Raw genomic sequence first — 10,745 nt, 5'->3', positions numbered from 1 at the left:
ACATGCACAGAAAATCGTATAAAAAGTGTTTTATTAGGGGGAAATGCATACAAGAGAAGCATATTTTAGAAACAATAGTGTACAAAAAAAATGCATGGAAGATAAATGAAGCTTTTTCCACACAGTTTAAAAAAAACACCCACAGAAAACAGACTGCAGTGGTGTTGCAACTGAACGTATGTGAAACTGACATGAAATGGAAATAGGCTGATCCATTAATCCTGATGTATTGCACAGTATTATACAGACAGCACCCTATGCCATGGTGTGAGGAACAAGAAACACTGTGGCAGTTAAGGACCAGATTCTCATTCTTAGTAATTCTTACAATTTAGAATCCGGCAGCCAAGTTATATATCCAGTGTAATAAACTAGTGCATGGCTCTCCTGTGTTGCAATCTTTTGAAGCATCTCTACATTTTTGCAAATGTGTATATCGTAATCAATAGCTGAAGATAAACTATATTTAGAAATGTGTTATTTGAAAGAAGACACATTTAAAAATGTGTTTTTGATTTTTCACTGCACATTTTTTTTCCCCATTGAAGAAATGGGATGGAAATAGACTTTGCAAGCAATACATGTGAAACTGACTCAGGCATGGTTACAGACCCAGCTGTCCATCTTTACCCTGAACGCCATTTCTTCTCCAAGAAAAAAAGATCCAGTAAGTATAATTCAACACAATCAGGACTTAAGTTGCACGGAGCACTTTGCAAATTTATTGACAATTTTCGTGTGGGATTGCTGTGCCAGAGTTAAACCTCCCTGCCCTCTTTTCTCTTTGCAACAGAAGACAGCAGGTAGGGAACACTCAGGAGGGCTCAGAAGGTGGTTCAGGTGCAACATTGTAAAAGCGATTCACTTGTAGAGGGCAAAAATGCTCTGGTTGAAAAAAATGAACTCTCCTCCAAGTTCTTTTCATTTGGGGTGGGGGAAAGAATGCCTAGCCAGGCAATTTTAAACAGTGTAAAGAAATTTAGTTTGCGTTGAATGTGATTAAGAAGGCAAGAGCAGCTAGGATAGTTTGTTTGTTTCTTTCTTTGTTTTTAAATGTTTGTATACCTATTTCCTTTCCCACTCTTTTGAACTATAGCAGGTTTTTTTGTTCTCGAAGCTACCAGCATGAGTTTGACCAAACTGTGGGAGGCAGTGGAAGACAGGAGTGCCTGGCGTGCTCTGGTCCATGGGGTCACGAAGAGTCGGACATGACTAAACGAATAAACAACAACAATATTTTTTTTTTAAAAAGGAAGAAGACAGGGAGTGCATGTCTACTATGCTTAAGCAACTGCTGAAAATAATAAACAGTGTTTAAATCACACATTTCATTTGATTGTGCATTGAACTGAAATGCTTATGTGAAGTCTGCAGCCTATTTATTCATTTCTCTAAGTCCACTATTCAGTTCATTGTGGCCAAGTATAGCCTTCAAAAACTGCCCTTTGAAGGACCCATGGCTCCATGTCTTCTGCTGATGCATCTTGCACATGCGCCTCTTTGTTGGAAAGTCTTGGCCAAGGGAAAGGAGCTGAAGGCGCTTTTTGGTATCCAGGATTGATTTATGTAGCTAAATGATAAGATACAGACAATCTACACAGACAGGCAAGTTCTTCTGTCTATTGCAATCCTCCCATCTGTGCTGAACAGCCTTTCAGAGCAGAGGCTGGTGAGAGGGCAATCAAGGTAGCCCACGGCAACAGTGTATAGTGAGGGCCACACATAACACACATTCTCAATGTAGAATATGGTTTCTCAGAGCTCCATTAAATTTTGACACATCATCCCTCGCAGGTGACTGCTGCAGTTTCATTTCTTGTGTAGGTAGAATAATCATTTGCATTTGCCAACTTCTACAAGCCTTGTAAGAAACTAGTCTCATTGTCTCTGGATGTCGCTGGAGTTTGTTCTGCAACTTTTGAAAAACTATTAATCAGCCCATCAGGTGCTTCATGTTGTGGCTCGGAGAATCCACTGTGTATGTTTTAAGATAGGCCTTCACAAACTCCCTGATCCAGGTACTCATACAACCAATTTAATTTGCTTTTCATAGGTCTTTCCTTTTACACAGTTAACAAAGGTGGGATTACCTCCACAGCACTGCAGCCATACACATTCAAGTCTTTGGGAGCAAACCTTGAGGAAAAAGTGCATATGTTGCGTTGTAGCACATCTTTGGGAAAAGAAAAGGCTAAGGTGTACACAAATCTGGAGTAGAGTCCCTAAGTTGGTTGAATGGCACCTTGTACGCTTCCTTCTGGCAACTCCTGCAGCCAAGCTGGTGCCAAATGTATTGCTCTGCTTCCCTTTGGACCACATCATTGAGGCCAAGGGGGAGAGTGCCTTTTCATTTGGGCTGCCCAGGACCTCCATACACACTAATCAGTCTTGCACAATGGGGAGATCACTTTGGTGCCACGAATACAGAAAAACAACACAGGAGGCAGCATTTATAAGTTACCGGTCTCTGCAGCCACAGCAGATACTATGAATCTCCAGTGGTTTGACTTCACCCCCTAAGGTGCACTCCATTGTCTGTTGAGGCAGTCAGATGCCAACAACAGATTACCTCAGGCTAAGGTAATCAGTAGCCCAAGAGATTATGTTACCCTGAGCTGCCTTGGTGTGCTGATGGACTGGTACATCCATCTTCAGCCTGTGGGAGGGCAGCACCTTGTTTTCATATAGGGTTCTCATCAAAAAGCATGGGACACAAGTGGCACTGTGGTCTAAACACTGAGCCTCTTGGGCTTGCCAATCAGAAGGTCGGCGGTTCAAATCCCCACGACGGAGTGAGCTCCTGTTGCTCTCTCCCAGCTCCTGCCAACCTAGCAGTTTGAAAGTATGCCAGTGCAAGTAGATACATAGGTACCGCTGCGGCAGGAAGGTAAACAGTGTTTCTGGGCACTGTAGTGTCTGTCATGGTGTTCTGTTGTGCCAGAAACGGTTTATTCATGCTGACGACATGACCCAGAAAGCTGTCTGTGGACAAACGGTGGCTCTCTCAGTCTGAAAGCAAAATGAGCACTGCAAACCCATAGTCACCTTTGACCAGATTTAACCATCCAGGGGTCCTTTACCTTTACCTTTTACCTCATCAGATACAATTCAAGGAACTTCAATTGGGGCAGTGCCATCCCAACACTTCCTGAAGCTTACCGAGAGCTGTGCAGCTGCACCAGTGCAGCACTTCTGGAACAGCTGTCAGTTCATCCCCTAAGCCCTATTCTCCTTGCTACCCACTGCACTACATCTTCATACAGGTGAGCTGCAGCGATGCCACTGTAGTGAGAGTGGGTCCAACCAACCACATCAGCCACTGCTGCTTATATTGGCTAGTCCTCGTAAAGACATTCATAGCCTGTTGACCTGCTTGGTCAACAGAGCAGGACCCTTGGCTTACTCCATTCTTGCTTTCTCTCCCCTTCCCTCTGAAGCCTTCTGGGTCTAGATATGGGGAAAGCTAGCCATAGCCATGGCAGGTACTAGAATGTGGGGAGGCAGAAAAGAACAGATTTTGCATGTCGCTCGTGTAATGTTTCCTTCTCTTTTTTTCCTCCCTGTTTCCCACTCCTATAATTCCATGGATAAAAGCATTTTAAACATTTAGGGTCTTCATTCTCAAACCTCACTGGAGTAAAAAAACGAGGGGGGGGGGAAAGGCCTCAGATTGTAGCATGTCGCAGTGTGCCACCTGCACACAGCCAAAACATACTGCTTGACACAACATCTAATGCTGTGGGCGTAGCTGTTGTTTGCTGCAGGAGCTGTAAAAATTGAGCATGCCTGACTGGTTGACCGGTTGACTGGGCAGCTGTACAGGGGATGCTGAGAAATTTCCCTTAACAGTCTGGTTACACCTGCTTTGATTGTAAAGAATTGCAGCATTTCTGCCTCTTAATACAGTGAAGCAGGCGAACCGTGCTTTCCGAGAAGAGTATGGAGACATAAAGAAAATAAATTAATCATGTATGATTTTCCATGCTCGCACAGATGTTAAAAGCTTGAACACCACCCTCAGTGCATAACATTTCTGCTTGCTCCCATACAGTATTACCATAAATCGCTTTACAGATTGAAATAGAAAGCATGCACAAAATGTAGAAGATGATCTTCTCTGCCCAAACTGGAACTGCCACCTACACTTCATCAAGATTTAAATTAAGTAAATGTGGGGTGGGAGTCCCCTTTCCATGAGAAACATTTGCAGAATTGTGTGGGAAGCCAAAACAGGTTGAAGAAGTCAGGGAAAATTTCTCAGAGCGGTTCAGCACACCGACCCATGAATAGCTTTGAATCTCCCAAGATTCCAAGGCAGTTGGATCTTATTCACAATGACATGTGCAGCTCTAAAAAACAGAAACCCAAAGGTGAGAGCTAAGCTAGAGTCCTGCAAAGTATTTCATACTATAAAGATAATATGACATGGGGAGGATCCTGCCTTGAAAAGCTATGGTTTTCCCAGTAGTGATATAGGGAAGTGAGAGCTGCACCATAAAGAAGGCTGATCGCCGAAGAATTGGTGCTTTTGAATTATGGTGCTGGAGGAGACTCTTGAGAGTCCCATGGACTGCAAGAAGATCAAACCTATCCATTCTTAAGGAAATCAGCCCTGGAAGGACAGATCGTGAAGCTGAGGCTCCAATACTTTCGCCACCTCATGAGAAGAGAAGACTCCCTGGAAAAGACCCTGATGTTGGGAAAGATGGGGGGCACAAGGAGAAGGGGATGACAGAGGACGAGATGGTTGGATAGTGTTCTTGAAGCTACAAACATGAGTTTGACCAAACTGCGGGAGGCAGTGGAAGACAGAAGTGCCTGGTGTGCTCTGGTCCATGGGGTCACGAAGAGTCGGACATGACTAAACGACTAAACAACAACATCAGGTGTGGAAAATCATGGCCCTCTGAATGTTGCTGAACATTAATCAATTCATTAAAGGATGTTTGGGATCTCAGTGCTTCCAATTCCCAACTTTGCCCCAATATGGTATACAACATGGTATCTATACTGACAACATGGGCCAATGGTCTCTTCCTTGTTATCTGTTCTTTTCTTTTCAAAATTGAATACTGGGATTTGAAGCGCAGCTATTGTGAGGCAAATTCAAAACACGGCTATGATTCTTTACAAATTGGTCTGTGGCATCTACTCTAGACTAGACTAGAGCAGGATCTAGTCTTGATGTACAAGTTGCCACAACTCAGTTCTTAGCATTTCCAATTTGAGGGATGCAACTGAATTTTGCTACAATTGAATTCCTGAGGCAGTTTTTGAGGTCTCTTCTTGGGCAAGAACATCCAGATAATTTTGAAAGCAGCTAACAGCTTTGATGAAGTGAGAACATTTCCTTGTACTATGTGTATGTGTTGCTTTAACTGTTACTAAATATGTGTGATTTCGAAGTTATAGCCTGACAGAAATTGGAATGATAAACATTATGAGTACAATTAATGGACCCTGGAGTGCTGACACACTCAGTAGCTGCACAATTATCATAAGAGCAGGGAAATTACTTAATAATGGGACCATAGAATATCACTGTGCTATCTCCTGTGCTGCTGTGCAGTTCTGGCATGTGCCACATTAACAAATATAGGCCTTCCTTCTATATCTGACCTGCATAGGATTTGACAGCCAAACTAAAAGCAACTGCCTAGTCCTGCATTGTGACATAGTTCAGAACTGACCATGTAATGAGGCAGAATGAGGCAGCTGGAAAGGCTACAGCTGTTGGGGAGTAGAGAGTAGGGGGCTCTGAAAGAGAGCCCAAATTTTACTTATACAGTGGACGTGCGGGTTGCGAACGTGATCCGTGCAGGATGCACATTCACAACCCGCAGCGTTCTCAACCTGCAGTGGTGCGTCTGTGCACATACAGGTTGCGATTCAGCGCTTCTGCGCATGCTCAAAGCACGATTTAGCAATTATGCACATGTGCGACACCAAAACCCGGAAGTAACCTGCTCCAGTACTTCCAGGTTTTGGCGGTCCATAACCCGAAAAACACAACCTGAAACGTCTGTAACCCGAGGTATGACTGTAATTTACTTATTTGATTTTGCATGTTGGGGCAGATTTACACACACAAAAGGGAAGCATTTTTAATGTATATTATTATGTTTTTATATATGTTGCAAGCCGCCCAGAGTGGCTGCGGTAACCCAGTCAGATGGACAGGGTACAAATAATAAAATAATAATTACTATTAAGTTTCATAGTACCATAGAATTGCAGAGTTGGAAGGAACCCTGAGGATCATCTACTTCAACCCCCTGCAATGCAGGTATATGCAGCTGTCACACACGGGGATCAAACCTGCAATCTTGCAGCTATTGAGCTATCCAGGGTCTCAAGCAAAATGGTGCAAGCAAATGATACTTTGAGAATCCTTTTGAGTACCTGCAGCCTAAAGAGCTTTATAGGACTTTCTAGGTTTCTTAAGATACAAATACAAAAAACCTCAACAACAATACGTGTTTGTTGCAATGGTTAGTAAACAGGCATGGCGTTTGGCAATGGATTCCACAGCATGTCTAAAAGGGAAAAATGAGGTGGCCTTGATGGACCTCCTGAGGCAAGCTATTTACTTATCAGTGTTATAGGTCTTCTCATCCTGCGTGCTCCCAACAAATAGCATTCTGTGGCTACTGAGTATGCTCAGTCCTCAGGGTTTTCTTTCCTTCTCTTGGGTTTTGAAGAAGTTTATTTGTTTTCTACTTCTGTGAACCTTAGGGCTCCCCTAAATCTGTTGATACCTCCCTCTTGTGCATAGATGTTGCCAGTTTGACTGTTCGATGATCAGCCCTCAAGAGAATGAATTCCCTATGAGTGTCTATGCAATGGAGCCCGGTTTTTAAAAATTCCTCACACTAGCTACATCTCAGGAAGATCTTATAGGAAAGCCAGGCCTTCTGCCTAGATCCTGAAGCACAAAAACAGGAGTCCATAGAGCCAGCCAAGTATGTGAACACACTGGTATTTATTGTGATAAATGTTGTTTATGTACACACTCCCAGGAAATGAACTGAGACTACAGCTTGCTCAGTCGCATTTTTAACAGTGGAGAATCTGAACAATCATCAGGCTAAAAGGTATATGGAGATTAATAGGGTTCATTTTTCTTAAGAAAGATTGTATTTATTAAACCATTATAGGAATTTAGGTGGAGATAACCTGTGTGAGAATTCAGATTAATGTTTTGGCAATGAATAATCAACTGTGGATATACCAAACCCCAGAGAAAATAAAATCGTTGAAGGCTGGTGTGATGGCTGGTAGAATGAGCACACAGGTTAGTCAAAAGGACCACTGCATGCTATTCTTATAAAGCAGCATAATCAAAGGACAATGAGGCTGATAGGAGCCAACTCCTCCAATAAAATATTTGAAGGGGCTGCCCCCAGTTGATGGGCATTGCTATTCAAATGGTGTTCGTGCAGTACATCATGTGATCAGTTATGTGGGTTGGGGATTACTTGCCCCCCCCCCCAATATTTTATTCAAGTTGGCACCCTGATGAGCCTGCACAATTGCCCCTCCTCCTAAGGGCACATGGCTTCCCTTACCTCCGTGTTATGTTTTCTCTTCCTTCGTCTCATGCCTCCTCTTCCAACTCCAACTTTCTTGCCAGGAAACACTCTTGACAGACACCTCCCATTAGCCATTAACATCAGGGGGTGGGAGTCAAGGAAGCAGAAGAGACCTCCTGATGCATTAGCACAGTGTCAGTGGTGGTGAGCTTTGCCTTTGTGATACAGAGCGCAGGCACCACTGAACATTTTCTGTCGAGATACTTCCATTTTTTACTGAGATAATGTATGTGTCACACTCTGAATGCTCAGCAAATCAGCAAAGAAATGCTTACTGTTATCATTAGTAGTGCCAGCTAAAAGCCTGTCAAGTTGAAATGATGGGAGAGGAATGGAGAGCTCCCCATTCTTTCCTTTGCCTGACACCCAGCCCTCCCATCCATCGCAGAGGCTATTTACACTGGGAAAGCAAAGAGCTGGGGTCTGGCATGCTTCCCCCAACCTACAGTTGGTTCCTCAAACTGAATACGGCCTACAGACGAGGCCCAGAGGAACTATGGAATGGTTATCCCCTCCAGACTCCTCATTGTCCGCTTCCTGCTTCTTGAAACTAATCCCAGTTTTGTGTGTGTTGTGGATGACAGAGACACATTGTCCCTCTCTCATAGTCCTGGACTTTAGGATGGAGAAGATGCATACTGTTTCCATTGCATGTGTTTCCTGGTCACCTACTATCAGGGTTGTGAGTAACCCCCCCCCCCCATACGTACATAAACACACACCATAACCAAGAATTGATTTCTCCATGGGAATGAGTGATACCTAACATGCACACAGCAGAAAGTAAACGGGTCCCTTGGGAACAGAGTGCGAACTAAATCTGCTTCCTGCCCCTGATGAACACAGCTACTGAGAATCAAGAGAATCACGGTTTGGATTTTGTTTGTTCATCACGCTATAGTATAGCACAATATGGCATTAAGGAATGGGGTAGGATATGAGGGGCCTCGTTTTTTTCATCTATAGGTTTAATTGAACACGACTGCTTTGGACTCGGACCACCCACATAGTATGCTTTTCTTTAAGGCAGGGGTGTGAGAACTTCAGGCCCTTAGGCTAAATATGGTCCCCAGGTCCCTTTATCTAGTCATTGAGAATCTTCCCAGACACAAACTTCCCCAGCTACATCTCCTCTCCAGCTCTGCTGTATACCCACTTTGAGTGTGTTTTCCACATTGGATTGCATCCTTAAACCATGATAATGCCTCTTGCTTGCCCAAATGCAGGATAGTGTGTGTGTGTGCGCACGCGCACACTCACTCGCACGCCAAACCCTTTTTGTGTGCCTGAAATGTAGCCTGCTATATGAAGATAAGAAATCCCATCCATTGCCCACCCACTTTCTTCTCTAGCTGCAGCCACCAGTGGAATTTGCACTCTGGACACCATACCCTCCAATATTCTGCCAATTAAAATTGGGACAGGCGTCTTTCCGTGCTGTGCTTTCCTGCGAGCCAGCTGCTGCTTCCCTGTCCCAGCCCCCTGTTTCTGTTACGGACAGCAGCTCCCTCAGCAAGCATCACAAGAGCACCTCCAGCTCTTCCTCTTCTTCCTTGTTATCATCCTCTTCTCCATTGGCTTCTCCTCCTCTGGTGGGGGTGGCCTGGCCTTCGCCCCAACCACCTCCCCCTCCCTAGGCTGTAAATTGGGTGCCTTCCTTCATGCGAAAGACATGTATCTTTTGGTGCCAAGCTCTTGTGGGAGAGCTTGGTGCCAAAAATGGGTCATCCAATCAGAAGCTGGATCTGAGGTGAAACCAGAGTATGGCTTCTGTAATTCTGGGATGTCCCGGTCAAATCGTGTTGACAGGTATGGGATGACTGTGAATGAGAAAATTTGGCCGCTGGGCTGAAAAAAAATCCTCATCTGTGTAAGAAACCCATCAACACAAGTTCTTGCCTTCAATGTCTTTTCATTTATATAGATATAGATATTGATTTGTATCTGGAAGTTCTACTGAGTGGGTGTTTAATCTTACCTATATACAAGCAGGTGATTCTCATTCAGAAAAATCTCCATCGCTGCCAGCATTATTGCTCAACATAAATCAGAGTGCATTTAGAGTTCTGATAAAAGCATCCAATAAACTTTTCTCTGTATCATAAATGAGACCTGTTTGACTCCACTCATTGCTAGCGCCACCTTTGGAATGAATATTAGTGAAATGGCTATTCCAAGACTTATTAGAAGGGATGGAGATTCATTCTTTCTTTTTGCTGTGCTTGTCCTTAACCTGCGCAGCCCATCAACACAGCATAATAACAGCAGAAGGAAAAAGTTGAATATTGATATTAGCTTTACCGGCATGTGACAAGCCTGGCATTTGCTTCAATTGGGAGCATCAGTAAAATAGACTCCGAAAGATTATAGCACAAATCATGGTTTGCAAGGAGTTTTCAGGGGCAATGTTTCCGTTCCTCTTTGAAACCTTAACAGTTAAGTCAATTTGGGAAGAAAAGGCAATTATTATTGAATTCTTATTGAATATATATGGCATCAAAGTCCAACTTCAGTTTGAGACAGTGTTCACATATTAGCAGCATGGACAAATTGGGTGATCGTCAGCAAGTCACTGTCACTCAGTTGCCCTCCTATAAAATAAGATGGGGGGGAAACACATTTGTCACACTGTATGACAAAGAGGATTGGAACATAGAGTGGAGACTGTTCATTGCACTGTGCATTCTGGGCCTTGCATGCAGGTAGCATGACTGGTTCAGCTGCACTGGGCACCAGTACCACAGGGGGCACCACAACAATGATTTAGAACAGAAGCACAAGAAGCGAGGGGTGCCTTAAATCCACATCTAAATCATACACAGTTCTTTATTCAAGTCAAAACTGATTATAGTAACCATTGATGCATGATGATGCCTTATCAGCCTACAAATTCTTTTTCAAAAATTATATATTGGGGATTCTTTTCCCCTCTTCTTTTCCTCAATACTGCTGTGGCCATACTGTTTTCCCATGCAAAGCTGGCTGTTTTTCAAGGGTTTGTGTACTTTTCTTCATCAAGTGGTAAACAATTCAGAATAGTTGCACATTGCACTTGATGTAGTCTTATAAGTGGGAGGTGACAGCTTAGCTGATCTTATCCAGAGTGAAAAGGTTAAATTAAGGAATGATTTATTCGGTCTTTGCCTTCCATTA

At 43.5% G+C, this 10,745-nt stretch overlaps 1 long non-coding RNA gene across 1 annotated transcript; it reads left to right on the top strand.

Annotated features, from left to right (window-relative positions):
• The first annotated feature begins 240 nt into the window (after positions 1-240).
• LOC310678007 lies at positions 241-7,266 on the top strand. Its single transcript, XR_014511557.1, has 2 exons — positions 241-4,370; positions 6,776-7,266. It is a non-coding gene; the product is annotated as an uncharacterized lncRNA (long non-coding RNA).
• The last annotated feature ends 3,479 nt before the right edge of the window (positions 7,267-10,745 follow it).

This window comes from Podarcis tiliguerta, assembly GCF_965153285.1.
Source record: "Podarcis tiliguerta genome assembly, chromosome: 5".
Lineage (NCBI taxonomy): Eukaryota > Metazoa > Chordata > Lepidosauria > Squamata > Lacertidae > Podarcis > Podarcis tiliguerta.
Note: the sequence above shows the minus strand (reverse complement) of the source record. Positions and strands in the feature narration are given on the sequence as shown.